Source organism: Hemitrygon akajei, chromosome 4 (assembly GCF_048418815.1).
Source record: "Hemitrygon akajei chromosome 4, sHemAka1.3, whole genome shotgun sequence".
Taxonomy (NCBI): Eukaryota; Metazoa; Chordata; class Chondrichthyes; order Myliobatiformes; family Dasyatidae; genus Hemitrygon; species Hemitrygon akajei.
In genome coordinates, this window is record NC_133127.1 from 54,587,854 (window position 1) to 54,608,932 (window position 21,079).

Here is a 21,079-nt window from a genome sequence, read left to right on the forward strand (position 1 = left end):
AACCAGTCAGAATGCTCTTCATAGAATATATGTGGAATTTTTTTAGAGTTTTTGTGACATAACCTACTCTCCTCAAACTCCTTATGAAATATAGCTGCTAGCATGTCTTCTTTGTAATTATATCAATATTTTGGCGCCATGATAGATCTTCACAGACGTTGACACACAGGAACTTGAAGCTTCACCTCTGGTCCTTAGATTTATATTCATTTATTTATCACATGTATATTGAAACACAGTGAAATTAGTGGTTTGTGTTAACAACTAATACAAGCTGGGGCAGCCCTTAAGTATCGCCACATAGTGTCACAATAGCATTCCCACAATGTTTAGCAGAACAACACAAGCAACAACAACAGGAACAGAATAACAGCAAAAGCAGAAATAGCAAAACAAACCCCTTTCCTTCTTCCCACCCACCTCCCCACTCACACGCACAGACAATCCTCCAACCACAGGACAGCCCAATTCCCACTTTCAGTCTCCAGTGGACTTATAGACTCACAGATATCGGGTCTCTAACTTCCTCCGTGGATGAAGCCGCAGGGCTTTGGCCATCAGGCTCTGAATTCCAAACTTCCGATTGGCCTTCAGGATTCGATCTTCGGTATCGACTCGCCTATGACAGGACCATGAACCCAGGCTCAATCTCAAAATTTACCAATGACCAGATCCAGAACTCTAGGCTGGGAATTCCAGACTTATTAATGATGAAACCCACTGTTGGAGACCTCAAACTCTGGGCTCGCTGATGCACACACCTGCAATATCACTGACTCTCATGTCTCCTGCCTGCACAAAACTCACTTTCATGGGGTAACCCTTATCCTTGCTGTTTTTTGTTCACTGTGCTTGCCGTCCTGACAAATGTCCATGGAAGTCCTTCATCGCACTTCCGCATTCAAGCCTTTGAACGCAGAGTAGAGGCCTAGACTCTGGCTTAACCTTTAACTCCCCCTTCGCATTGTCCCTAAACCCGCAACCTGATCCCCAGCTCTACTCTCCACCCCCAGAGTCATCCCTACAAACTTAAAAAAAAGACTGAGCCCCGACTTTGATGGAGACTGCAGCACAACATCATCTTGACCAAAAGATGACCATATACAGCAGTTATACTGACATTAGGTGCTAGCCTGATTCTTTGATGTCTTTAGAATACATCTCTAATACTGTGGTTAATTTATATAAATGATCAAACATTGAGCTGTGAAAATAAAATAATTTGTTCAATTGTGAAATCAAACGCGATCCTTCCTGCAAACTTTACAGCAATATTTAATCATTAATGAATGACTTTTAGTATCTAGTCTCTAAATTTTAGCATTCTATGATCTCAGGAAGTTCTGGAATAAAGTGATCCTGCAACCTATCATCCCCTCATCAAATAAAATGTTCTTTGTTTTGTGTGGCAGTAGGTCTTTGAAATGTGTCCAAGCTTTTCCCATTCAGTGAGTTAGATTTTTTACATTCTCAGAGAATTTCATTTTGTTTAAACACCATTTCTGCCTTGCCCTCAATTTTGTAATGAAAAATAATGTATCTTTACCCTTGCCATGTAAGAACTGGAGTGATCCTGTGCTTTATTGGAAATTTTAGGACTTTAATTGTAGACAAATTGGATCTTCATCTCTCCCATGTTTACATGCTAATCTAAGCAATCACAAACATTATTCTTTAATTCTCCTGTGTTGGAGTATAAATTAGATTTACTCCGTCATTACAAATGTATAGCTGCTCCATCCTTTGATTTACTTTGTCATTTCAAGGCTTTTCAATTTGATTTTATTGCCAGTACAGTATAGTTTTATCATATTGGTATTATTATCCTTAGTATTAATCAGGATCCCACCCATCCATCCCAAATCCTCTTTGACTTTCTACCATCAGGCAGGAGACTCTGATGCATAAAAACAAGAATGGTCAGGATGGGAACAGTTTCTTCCCCCAGGCCATTAGGCTTCTGAACTTCCTGCAGCATTGTATTCGAAGCGTCACTGGTTAATCTGTTCCAGTACAATATTCGATATTAATGCACTTTAGTTTGTTACTTATGTAAAATATCATATGTGTCTCTTTCTATAAAACCTTTAAAATCCATAGATTTTGAAATGTTCTTTTTTGTCAGCACACTCTTAGGACTGAGGACGATTGGCTGCCACACCAGTTCTATAGGTTCTGAGGTATGTAATGAGCCCAATGAGGGAGTGTAGGCTTACTTTCTGCTGAGGTAGGAGATGCATGTTGGGGCAGGCTGATAGGTAATATGTGTGGTCCTTTCGTTGTTTATGAGGGTTTTCCACGTCTTACTGGAACTGGATTCGGGATTCACAATGCCATCTGAAGTGCTTTCTCTCCTTGTCTAGAAGGTCATGGCCCAGAGATTTCCATATGGCAGTGGGGAAGTTGCAACTGGTTCCAAGGAAACTGAGAACATTCTTGAATCTTTTCCTCTCTCCACCTAGTACTCTTGGGCCAAGGCAGAACTTGAATAGACTGTGTGTTCAGAAATCCGACATGACCTTGCTATTGAAGCCATTTGAGTAAAATTAGAGTCTCAGTGCTTGGGATGTCGACCTAAGAGATGATTGATTAGCTTATCCTGTCTTTGGATTTCCCATATATGATGGAGACATCTTTGGTGGTATCTCCTAATAACTCCAGGTTGCTAATGTTAGTAAGTACTCTATGTCTCAGAAGCAGACAGGAAGTTCAGGATCAATGCTGCTCCGTAGACGATGAGTTTTCTGTCAGGTTTGACATCTTGATCTTCAAACACATTTGTCTATGGGTGCACTGAAGGTGATAGTGGATTTATCATTGATAACTACCTTCAGTAAGAAGCAGCTCCCTACTGAAGTTATAAAATACAACACAGGGGGGCTTCAGATAGAAACTCACTACCTTAACCTGCAGGCGTGGGACAGGGATAACATTGTCAGGAGATGTCAGAAACACTATAAACATGACCATCTTTGGGAAAGGACAACATTGCACTTATGGGAATACAGAAGATTTCCCTGTTTTATGTCACAAATATGGGTCCTACTCAAATGTCTCCCCTGAAAGATTGAAAAGCTAGTCCATGAATCACCGTCCACTGGAGGCATCATAGCATTGATCCTGAAATTCCTGTCCGCTTCTGAGACATAGAGTACTTACTAATATTAGCAACCTGGAGTTATTAGGAGATCCCAGCAATGATGTCTCCCTCATACATGGCAAATCCAAAAACAGGATAAGTTAAGTGCAGGAGGCATCAAGAAGAGAGCAGGATGCTGCTCAACACTATACATAATCTTTATAATACAAAAATCTTTTGATTTTGTCTGTTGAAAGAGAATATGGAGTATTCTTCTCAAATTTGGCAGAAAGCAAAAATTCACCCTGACCGTGCTTGTGATTAGATGCAGTTTGTTACCCAACAGACACACCACAGGCCTAATCTCAATAGTGACCAATATGTTAAATGTTCCACAAGGTACAAAGTAAAGCTTGAGACATTCGCTAATGATTAAATTGACAACAAAAATATCCTGTGTTCCAATCAAAGGTCCATAGGTTTAAGGTGTGAAAAAGTTGTTTTAATGTGGATCTGAGGAGAATATTTATTTTACACAGTGGTTGACATCGGCAACTCTCTGCTAGAGAAGATAGTGGAGTCAATTACTTTGTTTAAGGGATATCTAGACAGGTACTATAGACAAACAAAACACCAATGCCCTTGAATGGAAAATTGTACAAAAAGTAATGGATACAGTCCTGTCCTTCACGGGTAAAGCCCTCCTCACTATTGAGCACATCTACATGGAGTGCTCTTGCAGGAAAAAAGCATCCATTATCAAGGACCCTCACCACCCAAGCCATGCTCTCATCGCACTGCTGACATTAGGAAGAAGATACAGGAGCCTCACTCACACCACCAGGTTCAAGAACAGTTATTAACCCTCAACCATCAGGCTCTTGAACCGGTGGGGATAACTTCACTCAACTTTACTTTCTCCATCACTGAAATGTTTCCACAACCTATGGACTCACTTTCAAGGACTCTTCATCTCATGTTCTCGATATTTATTGCTTACTTATTCAAAAATATTATTATGATTATTATTATGATTTCCTTTTTCTTTCTCTTTGTATTTGCACATTTTGTTGTATTTTGCACACTGGTTGTCCACACTGTTTGTGTGGTCTTTCATTGATTCTATTATGGTTATTGGATTTATTGAATATGCCCACAATAAAATGAATCTCAGGGTTCTATATGGTGAAATATATATACTTTGATAATAAATCTACTTTGAACTTTTGAACCTTGAAGGATATAGACCCAGTGTGGACAACTGAGATTCATGTAGATGGGCAGAATGGTGTAATGAATGTGGTGGGCTGAAGGGTCCATTCTGTGATTCTAGGGCCATGTCATTGCATCAAAACTTTTATCAATTTTTCTAGCTGTGAAGCTGTACTTCACCTTTAATGAGCTTCCTCCTGCAACGAACTAATCAACAGGACAGCGGGAAACTGCTGCCTTTACCCCAGAATCAGAATCAGAAATAGTTTTATTATCATTGACATATGTCATGAAAATTGTGGTTTTGTCGCAGCAGTACAATGGAAGACATAAAAAAATTACTATGAGTTACAATAAAAGTAAATAAATAGTCCAAAAATAGTGAGATTAGTTTCATGGACCATTCAGAAATCTGACGGCAGGTGGGAAGAATCTGTCCCTGAAACATTGAGTGTTGTTCTTCAAGAATGTCCACAAGGAAGATCACCCCAACTTCAGTCAGTGAATTGCAATAACACTTGCATATGTGCACACTCAGAGGCCAGGCTCTATGTTGCCAATAACTCATTAGCTGAAGGATATGAGAATTTAAATATTTATCCAAGGGAACTATAATTTACACGTACTAAATTTGTTCTTTCTAAGACCAGAGGAATTGAAAAATAAAATTTGTTTCAATACACTATTTACACTTCATTTATACCTTCTGACACAAAGCACAATATTTTGCTGTGGCAACAGTGTGTACTCTAAATTCTCATCAAATAAATGGCTTCTGAATAGTACACAGGATAAAGCTGCAAAACAGTATATCCCTCTGAGTTGGAATGAATTGCTGAAGGAAATTCATAGATTACTGCGTATATCTGCATTTCAACATCAATTTCAGAGTGCAAAGATGGGGAGCATGGCTGGTCTTCATTTGCAACATGAATGTCTGCTGCTTTAGGCAAATAGCATTGCCATTAGCAGCCGTTTGACACATTATCCAAGACCATCCTTCCTATATGCTATATAGTTCATGTTAATATCTGGCTTTATGTAGCAATAAATGTGAAGATCAAAGACCTGGTGACCTACTCAGTATTACAGAAGGTTTTACCAAATGAAAAATACAAATACACTCTACACCATTGCTAGTTGGTACTTGATTCCTGTATTTGACAATCAAATTATATATAATTTTCTCACCAGACTATAATGAGCATTCTAGAAACAATGAGAGTGATGAATCATAATTTATGTGAACTTGTAGATACATGATTCCTTATGGTGGAACTACTCCAATGATGTGAAGTTCACAAGAATGTAAGGTATAAAATCTTCAACATTAGAAATCCGAATTAACATTTCTTTAAAGCGGTCTACAATATAAGTGTAGTATAACTATTTAATGCTGCCCACATTTTATGGTGAATATGAAGGGACAAAATTGCTTCTCAAGGATTAGCACTGAACTATGAATGTACTGGTATTGCATACAGCTTCGGAGACTTAGTATATATCTTTTACTATCGAAAGAGCAAATTGTTAAAGCCTATGATCCTGCTATGTTTATTGTTTGAGTGTTTGTCATTCTTTAGTAATTGGGGGGGTTAAATAAACATTGCCAACCTTGCTGTTACTGAGTTATCTTTAATTGCTTCAGAGACTGGAAACATTTCTAGAATGGTAAATAAAGGCTGCCGTGTTGCTGCATTACACTTTGTATTGCCTTTCCATCTCCACACTCCATTGCAAGTTGTTGAGCAAAGCATAATTCCTAATGACTGAGTTGGAATTCTAAGAATATAATTAGGATTCTGCCAGTAATTGAATTATATTGTGGTTATAGATCTTACTGGCTCAATAGTTTCATTAGTGCTTCCATTACTTCCTTATGCCTTACTAATTGATAATTTGAGTGTTGTTGAGTACAAACAATTTAAAAGTTGCAAATGTAGAAGACACGCCAATCACCAGCATCTGATAATGATCATATTTTCATAATTTTTAGGACTCTTTGGGACCAACTTCCATGTGTGTTGTGCCATGTGCAGGTTAACATACTGCACGTTTCTGCAACAGAGAGGTGATTGAGTTATCCAGGCATTAGGATAAAGTAAACTGCAGATGCACAATCAGCACATTGGAATGCCAGCTATTTCAGGAACCAGGAAGATAGTTGGGTATTGGAGAGGAAAAATTGAAAAGGGGTGAGCCTGTTTCAATGGTGGTCTAATGTATACAGTATTTGTGGAGACAAGAATGTACAATATTTTGAGTATTTTGCTCAATAAACATCCAAGAAAGCAAAGGGAACTCACCTATCCCTTTGTCCAATTTCCTTTTGCTGTCACAACAGCCCAGCAATATTTTCAAATGTATATCTAATAACCTTTTGGAAGTTATAGTTCAATAAATTTCCACAGCTCCTTTAACCTGTACATACAAGTTCATGAAAATTTGCAGATCAAATGTCTTCTCATTTCTTCTAATTCATTTACTTTAAATCTGTGTATTCTGGTGCTGGTTGGTCTATCACCAGAAACAATTTATTTAATCCTCATAAAATCCCTCATAATTAGGAAAATAACCCATTTTTCAGCTATGCCACACGTAATTGTAGCCTCAGGAAAAAACAATAATTAAAAAATATTTAGATTCTCTTGGCTTTTCCATGTTTGGACAGAATATACCTGGTCCCAATGGGCTGATTGTAGGTTGCACTGATGTGTCCCTTGTAGGTGGAATACAGGGCTTAATTAGCCAATTATATCCTACCATTTAAGACAGAAATTTGGACTGGCAGCAATAAAGTTCGATGAAAGCTTTCTAATTACTGGGCTTAAAGGAAGGCAGTGTTCCTGGTTCCATTTTTAGATTCTGTCTTCTCATTATGCCTAATTCACCCAAGTGCAAGACATAACAGTGAGTTCCAAGATGCTGAAAATTACAGAAAACAGGATGGAAAGTGTTGTTTTTGACTTTCAGCAAAGTGACCCACTAAACCCACAGTCAAAATCACACACAGTTCACTCCGCAAATTACCTCTGATATTCTGTCAACAAAACTCCACTCAATATTGTTGGTTCATTTGATTCAAGTCTATTTATCTAACCACAGCCATCACCAAAAAGGCCAGCATATATTATCTGTAATGAAGTTCTTCTTAGATAGGAATGTGTCCCTTCAAACACACATGAAGTAAAAATCATGATGTCCTTTTGGCTAAAGCAGAAAAGAACAGATGCATTTTTTGAATAGATTTAGTTTTATTGAAACATTCTGGATTAGCAGTCAGATATGCCGCTAAGTCCTTTTTGACCCATGTTTTTTAGTTAACTGAATGTTAAATCCCATTTACATTGGTGGGTTTTAATCTTGGTAATTTCAGACATTTAGGCAATTAGCCTTTTTGCCAAACTACTTTTCTACCACCCAGCTACTGAGGAACTGGGCAAAGTGTGCCTTTCTTCCACCAAAACCAGAAATATTGGCAGCACAAGATACTGGAGGAATTTAGCAAGTCAGGAAGTATATATGGAAAGGAATAAACAGTCAACATTTCAGGCTGAGACCCTTCACCAGGACCCTGCAAAACGAAAGTGGTTCTATCCCAATATATAGTCAAACCAGTTAGCCTACTTATATTATACTCCATAAAATTCAAGCAATACAGTACTTCTTGTGTTGTATGTCTTTACCATGACTGGTGTCATTTATGTATATTTGTGGACATGGATATTTTACTTCATTAATGGTGCTACTAAAGGCAAGTTGTTATCAATTCGATATACAAGGGAGAAACAAGGAAACATTCCGAATGACTCCCACTCAGAAGTACAGCTCAGTATTTTTTTGAATTAACATTGTTATAAATGTACCCATTGGGCAGAGTCATTCTTGGATACACTGGAAGGAAAGTTGGTCAAGAAATTTGTCAGTAAAGCCATTTGGTTTATTTTTTTTAATACAGTCCCTCCATTAATATACAAGTGGATGGCCAACAGAAACACCAGTCAAATTCTCCCAACTTGATTTGCCTTGACAATCCCTTAAACCAACATTCCAGGAGTGTTAGCTAAAATAGTTTTGCAGACACATACATGGAAAACTAATAACCCTTCCAAATCCATGTAATTTGCAATATTTTGCTCAATATGCATTTCTTAATGGCAAATGATTTAAAATGATAGTTTCATATGTAAATATTGGAAGCTATAAAATGCCGACTTGTGGATTAAATGAAACCAAATGGCATCAATTTTACATTAACTTTTTCTGAATGGACTTTTTTATGCCTATGGGTTTTGTAGTCAGATATCAGTGATGAGGAACATATTTCCAGAATCATAAATGTCATGCCACACATTTACATTTCAGTAATTTGAGCTTGACTTCTCTTTGAGAATATATTTTATTAAGGTTAGCTCATTAAAACACATTGTAAACATTGTATTTCATCTCCTTGGTCTTCATTACCAAATAACTGGTGGAAATTTAGGAATCAGGAGCTGTGCAATTTGTAGATGTACAGCAGAATAAGATCAGCAAAAACATTTTCAGCATGAGGTTTGTAACTATGATTTCCTAAATGAATGAATAATCAGCAAGTAGTCTTTTTTTTTCTTTGACATGTAAACATGTCTTCCAACCACACTGGCAATTTTTGAAGGATTTATTCAGGTAAAATGAGAAACATCATAATTCTCAGTGACTCAACATCTGTGATTCAGTGACATGCATAATTCTGTCTTTCTTTCTGCTCCAGCCTCGAAAAATAAAGCATTAAACAATTGTACCATCGTTACAGTACTTAATAAAATGTATTGTGGCCATTAATATAAGTGAGAGAAGAACTGGAGGGAAGAGGAGCAAAAAATACCTCTTCGGCCAGAGGGAAAGAAGGTCTGGAGCTTCCTGAAAGTTGTGGCAGAAACAAATACTCTCAATTTCAAAGAACTTTGAACTTTGAGAATCAAACACTGAACACATTGAATTAGTACTGGAAGAACCATGTGCTGCTCCAAGTGTTATAAGGTCCTTTTTGAAGATGGTTGTAATGCTGGTATCATTGAGATCCCCAAACAAGTCCTCTGCTTCCCAGAGAAGGGTGGCGAGGCTGCAAGATTTTGTCTCAAGCTCCTTGAACCACGTTTTAGAACTTCAGAAGGGTTACCTTCTACACCTGAGACAGGAAGCCAGTGATAACCATTTCTGATCTGTGGAACTGTGCTGTTCAGTGTTGTGGAATACTATTTGAGTCTTGGATGAAGAGTTTTTCAAAGTACTCCTAATGGACAGTGACCATCCTACTGCTCTTGATAGGACCTCCTCAATTCTTAGCTCTCAGTGCATTTGTGCGTTTGGACCACCCATAATCTTTAACAAGGTTGTAGAATCCACACATCTAATGGTTATTGACATTGCTGGATCTACTGTGCTCATTCAACCCACCACCTGTTTATTTTTCCAGCACTCAATCTGTAATCATGTAGCGCTTTACCAAAGTTTTGAAGTGCTTGCTTATTGTAGTCCCTGCAATAACACTGTGCAATACCCCTTTACCAAACACCATACATCACCTCACTGTATTGCCACATACCAAAGTATCATTTCACACTGTGCAGTGGAGTTGTAAAGATGTGTCCATGTGATGTGTAACAGTGTGTAATGAATGCATCACATAGATAATACATACAATATCACTTCATAATACATATTGCATCACAATGTAGTGACATGTTGTGCCGTGCCATACCACACACGGGTAACATCAAAGGCATTTATCACCAAACCTATGGGAAAATTCACTAATTTATTTTCAACCCAATCAACCCAAATGCAAAACAAGCCTTTTTACTATTAGCTTTATGTAGTAATATATAATCATTTAATGTATTGAGCATCATCCAAATGATGTATTTAATCACTGTTTGGGATTAATGAAATAGCTGTGTGATGATTCTCCATTACTGCTACCTTTCATCATGAATCTGTCTCAAATCTACCATGGACTGAAAACTTACAAATTTAAAACAAGACATAGCATGCATCTTTGTTTAAAGAGTCTGCTCTCTCTTCAGTGACCAAGCCTGAAAACTGGAATTTGGAGAAGGAAGTCTGAGAATCAGAATGGGATGCTGCTGGAGCCATTTTGATTTTTTCTTTTCATCGGGGTTAAGGGAGGCAGGACTGCGCAGACGTGTGATGTCGGGAAGTGAAGCATAGAAGATTTTAAAGGAACACAGCCTTATACAGTGGGCAGCGTCATTTGCGGGCAGTGGAGTGAGCCGGGAGCAGAGCGAAGGCTTAAGGGCTTTGGCTCAACGGGCTTAGGTAGAAGTGGGTGAGGCAAGGTAGGTTTAGATTTCAATTTTTACTGTTATTTGAGGAAAGGGGGAATTATGAGTGTGAGGGCAGCTTGTTGTTCTCAGTGTCGGATGTGGGAGGTCCTGGAGTCTCCTAGCCACCCGGACGTCCACATCTGCACCAGGTGCGCCGAGCTGCAGCTCCTAAGGGACCGTGTTAGGGAACTGGAGCTGCAGCTCGATGACCTTCGTCTGGTCAGGGAAAGTGAGGAGGTGATAGAGAGGAATTACAGCCAGGTGGTCACACCAGGGCCACGGGAGGCAGACAAGTGGGTCACGGTTAGGAGAGAGAAGGGGAAGAGTCAGGTACTAGAGAGTACTCCAGTGGCTGTACCCCTTGACAATAAGTACTCCTGTTTGAGTACTGTTGCGGGGGACAGCCTACCTGGGGGAAGCAACAGTGGCCATGCCTCCAGCACAGAGTCTGTCCCTGTGGCTCAGAAGGGTGGGGAAAGGAAGAGGAAGGCAGTAGTAATAGGGGACTCGATAGTTAGGGAGTCAGATAGGAGATTCTGTGGACGCAGTCAGGAGACCCAGATGGTAGTTTGCCTCCCTGGTGCCAGGGTCTGGGATGTTTCTGATTGTGTCCAAGATATCCTGAAGTGGGAGGGTGAGGATACAGAGGTTATTGTACATATAGATACCAATGACATAGGTAGGAAAAGGGAAGAGGTTTTGAAAGGAAAATATAGGAAGTTAGGAAGGGAGTGGAGAAGAAGGATCGCAAAGTTAGTAATCTCAGGATTGGTGCCTGTGCCACGCGACAGTGAGAGTAGGAATGGAATGAGGTGAAGGATAAATGCATAGCTAAGGGATTGGAGCAGGGGGCAGGGATTCAAGTTTCTGGATCATTGGGACCTCTTTTGGGGCAGGTGTGACCTGTACGAAAAGGACGGGTTGCACTTGAATCCTAGGGGGACCAATATCCTGGCGGGGAGATTTGCTAAGGCTACTGGAAAGACTTTAAACTAGAATTGTTGGGGGGTGGGAATCAAATTGAAGAGATTAGGAGAGAGGAGAAGGTTCACAAATAGAGAAAGCATGTAGACAGTGTGTGAGGGAGGATAGACAGGTGATAGAGAAGGGGAGCGCTCAGACTGAAGATGTAGGGGAGAAGGAAGAAAAAGAAGATAGTAAAGTTGTTTGCACTGTTAGGGATAAACAGAGAGTAAGAGGTGGACAATGTCTTAAATGCATTTATTTTAATGCTAGGAGCATTGTAAGAAAGGTGGATGAGCTTAGAGCATGGATTGATATTTGGAAATATGATGTTGTAGCTATTAGTGAAACATGGTTGCAGGAGGGGTGTGATTGGCAACTAAATATTCCTAGATTTCGTTGCTTCAGGTGTGATAGAATTAGAGGGACAAGAGGGGGAGTGTTGCAATGCTTGTCAGAGAAAATATTACAGCGGTGCTTTGGCAGGATAGATTAGAGGGCTCGTCTAGGGAGACTATTTGGGTGGAATTGAGGAATAGGAAAGGGGTGTATTATAGACCACCTAATGGGGAGCAAGAATTGGAGGAGCAAATTTGTAACGAGATAGCAGATATTTGTAGTAAGCACAAGGTTGTGATTGTGGGAGATTTTAATTTTCCACATATAGACTGGGAAGCCCATTCTATAAAAGGGCTGGATGGTTTGGAGTTTGTAAAATATGTGCAGGATAGTTTTTTGCAATAATACATAGAGGTACCAACTAGAGAAGGAGCAGTGTTGGATCTTCTGTTAGGGAATGAGATAGGTCAGGTGACAGAGGTATGTGTTGGGGAGCACTTTGGGTCCAGTGATCACAATGCCATTTGTTTCAATATAATTATGGAGAAGGATAGGTCTGAACCCAGGGTTGAGATTTTTGATTGGAGAAAGGCTAACTTTGAGGAGATGTGAAAGGATTTAGAAGGAGTGGATTGGGACAATTTGTTTTATGGGAAGGATGTAATAGAGGCCATTTAAAGATGAAATTTTGAGGGTACAGAATCTTTATGTTCATGTTAGGTTGAAAAGAAAGGTTAAAAGTTTGAGAGAGCCATGGTTTTCAAGGGATATTGGAAACTTGGTTCAGAAAAAGAGAGAGATCTACAATAAATATAGGCAGCATGGAGTAAATGAGTTGCTCGAGGAATATAAAGAAAGTAAAAAGAATCTTAAGAAAGAAATTAGAAAATCTAAAAGAAGATACAAGGTTGCTTTGGCAAGTAAGGTGAAAATTAATCCAAAGGGTTTCTACAGTTATATTAATAGCAAAAGAATAGTGAGGGATAAAATTGGTCACTTAGAGAATCAGAGTGGACAGCTATGTGTGGAACCAAAAGAGATGGGGGAGATTTTGAACAATTTCTTTTCTTCGGTATTTACTAAGGAGAAGGATATTGAATTGTGTAAGGTAAGGGAAACAAGTAGGGTAGTATTGGAAACTATGATGATTAAAGAAGAGGAAGTACTGGCTTTTTTAAAGAATATAAAAGTGGATAAGTCTCCAGATCCTGACAGGATATTCCTTAGGACCTTGAGGGAAGTTAGTGTAGAAATAGCAGGGGCTCTGACAGAAATATTTCAAATGTCATTAGAAACGGGGATGGTGCTGGAGGATTGGCATATTGCTCATATGGTTCCATTGTTTAAAAAGGGTTGTAAGAGTAAACCTAGCACTTATCGGCTTGTAAGTTTGATGTCAGTGGTGGGTAAATTAATGGAAAGTATTCTTAGAGATGGTATATATAATTATCTGGATAGACAGGTTCTGATTATGAACAGTCAACATAGATTTGTGCGTGGAAGTTCATGTTTGACAAATCTTATTGAATTTTTTGAAGATGTTACTAGGAAAGTTGACGAGGATAAAGCAGTGGATGTTGACTATATGGACTTCAGTAAGGCCTTTGACAAGGTTCCACATGGAAGGTTAGTTAGGAAGGTTCAATCGTTAGGTATTAATATTGAAGTAGTAAAATGGATTCAACAGTGGCTGGATGGGAGATGCCAGAGAGTAGTGGTGGATAACTGTTTGTCAGGTTGGAGGCCGGTGACTAGTGGTGTGCCTCAGGGATCTGTACTGGGTCCAATGTTGTTTGTCATATACATTAATGATCTGGATGATGGGGTGGTAAATTGGATTAGTAAGTATGCAGATGATACTAAGATAAGTGGCGTTGCGGATAATGAAGTAGATTTTCAAACCTTGCAGAGAGATTTAGGCCAGTTAGAAGAGTGGGCTGAAAGATGGCAGATGGAGTTTAATGCTGATAGTTGTGAGGTGCTACATTTTGATAGGACTAATCAAAATAGGACATACACGGTAAATGGTAGGGCATTGAGGAATGCAGTAGAACAGAGTGATCTAGGAATAATGGTGCATAGTTCCCTGAAGCTGGAATCTCATGTGGATAGGGTGGTGAAGAAAGCTTTTGATATGCTGGCCTTTATAAATCAGAGCAATGAGTATAGGAGTTGGGATGTAATGTTAAAATTGTACAAGGCATTGGTGAGGCCAAATTTGGAGTATTGTGTACAGTTCTGGTCACCGAATTATAGGAAAGATGTCAACAAAATAGAGAGATTACAAAGGAGATTTACTAGAATGATACCTGGGTTTCAGCACCTAAGCTACAGAGAAAGGTTGAACAAGTTAGGTCTTTATTCTTTGGAGCGTAGAAGGTTGAGGGGGGACTTGATAGAGGTATTTAAAATTATGAGGGGGATAGATAGAGTTGATGTGGATAGGCTTTTTCCATTGAGAGTAGGGGAGATTCAAACAAGAGGACATGAGTTGAGAGTTAAGGGGCAAAAGTTTAGGGGTAACACGAGGGGGAACTTCCTTACTCAGAGAGTGGTAGCTGTGTGGAACGAGCTTCCAGTAGAAGTGGTAGAGGCAGGTTCGGTATTGTCATTTAAAAAAAATTGGATAGGTATATGGACAGGAAAGGAATGGAGGGTTATGGGCTGAGTGCAGGTAGGTGGGACTAGGTGAGAGTAAGCTTTTGGCACAGACTAGAAGGGCTGAGATGGCCTGTTTCCGTGCTGTAATTGTTGTATGGTTATATGGTTATAATTAATATTATGGTCTTTAGCAGTAAATATTCTGGTGATATTAACCTCAGTGGAACAGAAAGCAAACATTCACTAGATGAAGGTTATGAAACCTTTGGCAAAAATAATATGATAATTTCAAATGGTTTTGCTTCTCAACAGTCTATTATTAGAAAATCAAATCTACTTAAGCAGGCCTATACTTTCCATTTTTATGGTTCTGTCAGTGAATTGAACTGACTCAGATAATCTTATGATAAGAGTAACCAAACAAGTTTATTAATCCAAAAGAAAAATAGTTATGAAATGTTCACAAATGCGAATTAAGCAGTCCCCAGAATATTAAATGAACCTAGCTAACCAATTATAAATATCTTCTCTGAATGATGAAATATACTTCAATGAGCTGACTGGCCTTTTCTAATTTCCATGTTACCATTGCCTAAGCTTCCAAGTTTCAATGAAATTTCAGCACTATGTTCCAAAGAAACTTAAATTTTCAAATTTGAATCCCATTTGTGAAAATCAGCCAATCAATATATTATTACTATTTTCTATTTATTCAAAGTTCTAAGTAAATTTATTAAGGTACATATACATCACTATATACAATGTATTAAATAAATAAGCAATAAGTATAAAAACCATGAGATGAAGAGTCCTTGAAAGTGTGTCCATAGATTATGGGAACATTTCAATGTTGAAGTGGAGTATAGTTATCCCCTTTGGTTTAAGAGCCTGATGGTTGACTATTCCTGAACCTAGTGGTGATAGTCCTGAGGCTCCTATACCTTCATCCTGCTAGCAGCATTGAGAATAGAGCATGCTCTTGTTGGTATAGCTCCCTAATGATGGATGCTGTTTTCCTGCAACAGCGTTTCATATAGATGTGTTCAATGATGGGGAGGACTTTATCTGTGATGAACTGAGCTGTATCCAACACTTTTTGTAGGATTTTCTGTTCAAGGGTATTGATGTTTCCATACCAGGCTGTGATGCTGCCAGCCACGACAGGTCTACAGAAGTTTGTCAAAGTTTTAGATGTCATGCTGAATCTTTGCAAGCTCCTAAGGAAGTAGAGACACTGCACTTACTTGCTGGACCCAGGAGAGGTTCTCCAAAATAATAACATGAAAGAATTTGAAGTTGCTGACCTTCTCCATCTCTGACCCTCCAACGTGGACTGACTCACGGACCTCTGGTTTCCTCCTCCTGAAGTCGATGAGCTCGGTCTTGCCGACATCGTTGTTTTGGCACCACTGAGCCAGATTTTCAAACTCCCTCCTATATGCTGATTCATCACCACCTTTGGGTGTCATCAGCAAACTTGAATATGGCATTGCAGCTGTGCTTAACTACATAGCCGTAAGTATAAAGCGAGTCAAACAGGTGCTGAGCACATGGCCTTGAGGTGCACCTGTGCTGATAGGGATCGTGGAGGAGATGTTGTTGCCAATCCAAACTGACTGGGGTTTGCAACTGTGCAAATTGAGGATCCAATTGCACAAGGAGGTATTAAGACCAAGGTCTTGAAACTTATTCGAGCAACACACACAAAATGCTGGAGGAACTCAGCAGGTCAGGCAGTATCTTTGGAAAAGAGTACAGTTGAAGTTTTGGGCCGGAATGCTTCAGCAGGAATTATAAGTTCCCAGAAAGTATACATGGCTGTAGTAATGGGTCTGGGTAAGCACGTGGTCAGAGAGTTGGAGAGCAGCAGGGGAAGGGGAACTGAGGGGAAGCAGTGAGAGTGTGTTTCACCGAACTCCCATCGAAGAGAAGATTTAATCATCTTCAGGGTAGCCATCCCTATAAGAGACTTCGCAGAGTAGTAATCAAATCACAAACAAGAGAAAATCTGCAGATGCTGGAAATCCAAGCAACCCACACAAAAATGCTGGAGGAACTCAGCAGGCCAGGCAGCATCTATGGAAACAGGTACAGTCGACATTTCAGGCTAAAACCCTTTGGCAGGACTTCTTGAAGCTTATTGATTAGTTTTGAGGGGATGAATGCTGAGCTGTAGTCACTACTTTGCCTGGAAAGATAGTTTTAAGATGTATTTTTTTCACATTTTCCCACAGTTTGGCTATTCTTTCTTTGATGAGCACAATGCACTTTGCAGTAGTTTACTTCAGATAACATTTTTCATGTGTAAGCTTTCACAATGAGTGTGAATATGTTCACTACAGGAATATTAAAATTAACCCAAAAATGGCAGTGAGGTAAAAGATCAGCCATGATTTTATTGTATTGGTGGAACGGACACAAGGGACAAAATGACCTATTCTGATCATATTTCTTTTATTATTAGCACCTACATTTTCATTAGCTTTAATAGATATTAGTTAGTTTTGAATAATGTCTAATTCTTTCAATCTTGTACTCTTCATATTGCGTGACATGTTTATCTGCAAATCTTGTAAAGTTGTTTTTGGGAAAGCAGAATCCAATTAAGGTCCTAATTAATTAATAGAATTAGCTGAAAGAATCCAGTTGATCTAACATAGTTGTCTTAAAGCAATAGAACACAGAAATAGGTTCCTTGGTTGACCATCAAGAACCAACTTTCACAAATCCTGCACTAATTTCATTTAATTTTCCCCACATTCCCATCAACTTCCCCCTTAAATTCTACCAGTCACCTACATATAAGTGGCAATTAAAAGTGGCTGATTAACCTACCGATGCACACTTCTTTGGGTTGTAGGGGGAAACCAGAGCAACTGAAGAGACCCTGTGCAGTCACAGGGAGAATGTGCCAACTCCACACAGATGGCACCTAAGGTCAGGATTGAATCTGGATCACAAAGATAATGTAGCTCTATTAGCTGTGATACTGAGCTGTCCAGAATCTTGCTCAATGGAATCTGGAGATTCTGGGTAAGTGTGTGATGCACCATCAATAACTCTGAGACGTGGGTTAAGGTAGGCTTTTATTGGCTGGAAGAAAGCACAAGCAGCAAGTGACCATCACACAACATCCTGGAGACTGAGGAAGGGTCTGTGTCTCCAATCGCCTTTATACCGGGGGCTGTGGGAGGAGCCACAGGAGCAGTCACCGGGGGGGCGTGTCCAGACAGGTATATGTAGTTCACCACAGTGTGGTGGTAAAACACATCAAAATTATAAACTGAGATGGAAATAACATAGTAATGCGAAGGAAGCAGAAGGGGGATGAAAACGATCATAATCTAGAAAAGGTGATTGACTACTGTTACGTACCCCGTAACTGGGTCACTTACCAGCAAAGATAGAGAGGTCCGTTGAAGTCTGATGGTACTATTTTTAAAAGTCTTTATTTATAAAGGGGCACAAAAATAAGGTTAATACAAACATTCAGATAATATACGTCGTCAATACTCAATCTAAAAGTGCGGGTATAGTAATAATCATCAATAAGAAATAGCTCTATCGTTTGTCTAGGGGATAATATATTGTCCGATGGAAATATAAAAGTCACTCAGTTCCTGCAGGCTTCAGCCTCTGGGGACCACTGGGTTTTCACTTGTTGGAGAGAGAGAGATTTGTGAGAAAAGAAACTTGCCTGGGTCTTTTGATGAGGCCAAACCATTGAGTCGGGGGAGTTGGTTCCCCGTTGTTAGTTCAAGAAAATCGTTTCTGTGGTACCCGCCACCGGTTCCCAGGCAAGGGAACCGAACGCACGTGGCTTCCTTCAAATTGCTGCCCGCTATTACGGGATCGCTAGCATCTCTTCTGGTGCGTCTGAGGGGCCGTCTCTACAGCCCCTCTTTTATCTTGACTCGCAGGGTAGTAGATGTCAATCAGGTTGGGGGTGATGCAATCTCTCTCTCAACCAGCCCACTTTGCCCGAGGGCTTGCACATATCCCAGTCCCCAATCCACAAATGTGTCTCCAAGAGACAATGGCCAATGTCGTGTTATTTTGCATTGCCGGGGAATGAGGCATCCGGCACGTCTCTCCCCATTTCCTGGGTCCACTGACCCCCCCCCCCCCTTAGTGCTCTTGCAATTCTCGCAAAGGAGGGGGCTGCGGGCATAACACTACCATCATACACTAAAGCTTTGCTTTGTTGGCACCGATGAGAAGGAAAATTTGATAGAGTGCATAATGAATGGGCTAATTCACTGCCTACTTTTTTCCACAATTGCTCAACTTCACACTCCGAGACAGTGAGAGTGAATGAGAGAGAGGGAGAAAGAGAACAGTTAGATTTAAATGTAGGATGAAGCTTATCTGTGGTCACACTACAAGAAACATTCAACAACAATTCCAAGGGCCTTTGATGGCTGTAATTTTGGGCCAGCCTTTGACTATTTTTAGGTAGAGAACCTGCCTGCATTCCCCAACATCTGCTTTATTTTGTGGGACACCTCTCAGATACAGTGGATCAACTAGAGCCACTCTCCATAGGCAGATAGTAGGCATTAAGGGCATATGTACACACAAAATGCTGAAGGAACTCAGTAAGTCAGGCAGCATCTATAGAGAGGAGTAAAGAGTAGACGTTTCTGGCCACGACACTTCACCATGTCAGGAAAGGAAGGGAGAAGAAGCCTGAATAAGAAGGTAGGGGAGGGGAAGGAGAACAAACCGGCTGGTGATAGGTGAAACCAGGTGAGGAGGAGGGTAGGTGGTTGGAGGAATGGAGATAAATTGAGATGCTGGGAGGGGATAGGTGGAAGATAAAAAAGGACAGCAAGTTCAGGCATTTGCTTGTCCTACAATGCATATTGGTAACAGCTGTTGAGTAGTCTAACCAATGTGCCTGAAGAGTCATTGCAGACCTCTCTTGGAACAATTAAACCTTAATTTCATGGAAAAATTACTGGATTTGGTCCCTGCCCAGTTGTCTTCCAGGCCTTACCACCGAAAGTATTCAGAACTATCCGCTGGGAAAACTCATGAAACAGTCTTAAAATCCATTGGCTTCATTCCAGGAACAAGTGTTGTGGATGCACAATTTTGGGCTTAAAGAAAATGTTACTGTCAACACTGTCAACTGAGGAATACTAAGCAAATGATGGATGAAAGTTGGCATAAGTAAGGTTAAGGCGGTTAAGAGACTAATTCTGCTGAGCCTTGGAACTCTACTTTGTCTCACAGGAATGGGAAATGCTATAATTCCAGTGGAGAAGATTACATCAAATAATCCACTTCTTTTGAGACCTTAAACCTTGGAACATTCGAATGTCTCCTGAAATCTACTGAAAGCAGCTGGTAACTGGAACAGGACTAGGCGGTTAAGTTTTCAAAGGTTACAGATCCTATTTTATATCCAGTGTCAAGGTTAGAGTTGAGATTGTAATAATAGTTGCTAATAATTTGGATTGTCTCACTATTCTTGCAGGTAAATTTATCTATAATCTCTTGTAAAACTATCCAGAATACTGGATGATTGGAGAACACCGAGTTTCCACACAATTATACACAGAGATAGGTTTTGAAAAATTATTGTAACCCAGATTAAAATTTGGAGAATTCAAGGCATAGGGTAGCAGGGGAACCGAGAGATAAAGGTTTGACACTTTAATGCAAAGTTAGGAAGATTAGTATGGATCATTTTGCTGTTAAATCAACAAATTTAAAGTCCTTTCAGTTAGTCTTGACGAAGGGTTTTGGCCCGAAACGTCGACAGTGCTTCTCCTATAAGATGCTGCCTGGCCTGCTGCGTTCCACCAGCATTTTGTGTGTGTTGTTCGAATTTCCAGCATCTGCAGATTTCCTCGTGTTTGAACTTTAAAGTGATGCTGGAACAGTTGTTTCACAACATATGCTGTGGGTAGGTATTATTTCCTCTACTAAAATTTCAAGCTCAAAGTTCAGAAAATGGAACTCAAAAAGTTGAGTCAAAGCCAAAAAGCACAAAGTCTATGTTGCTTAAGTGTAATGAAAAAAATACCTGCAGCAGCTTCACAGGTACATAGCATCACACAAGCATTCACAAAAAAAACATAAATTAAATACAATTATACATGCAATTTACAAGAAAGAACACAATTAGAACCAAAAAAAAGTTCATTTTAGTTCCAAGTGACCAAACTCGTCATAGTATTGCTAAACTCTGGTGATTACGGTTGTGTCAATTGGTTTAAGAACTGAATGGTTGAAGGGAATCAGAAACAAGTTTAATATCATTGACGTATGTTGTGAAATTTGCTACGTGGCAGCAGTAGATTGCAATGCATAATAATAAAAACTGTAAATTACAGGAAGAAGTGTATATATATATTAAAAAGTTAAATTAAGTAATAGTGCAAAAAGAGAAGAAGTAGTAGTGAGGTAGTGTTCAATGACCATTCAGAAATCTGATGGCAGTGGGGAAGAAGCTATTCCTGAATCATTGAAGTAGCTGTTCTTGAACATAGTGGTATGGGACCTCAGGACTCTGTACCTCCTGCTTGATGGTAGCTGCAAGAAGATG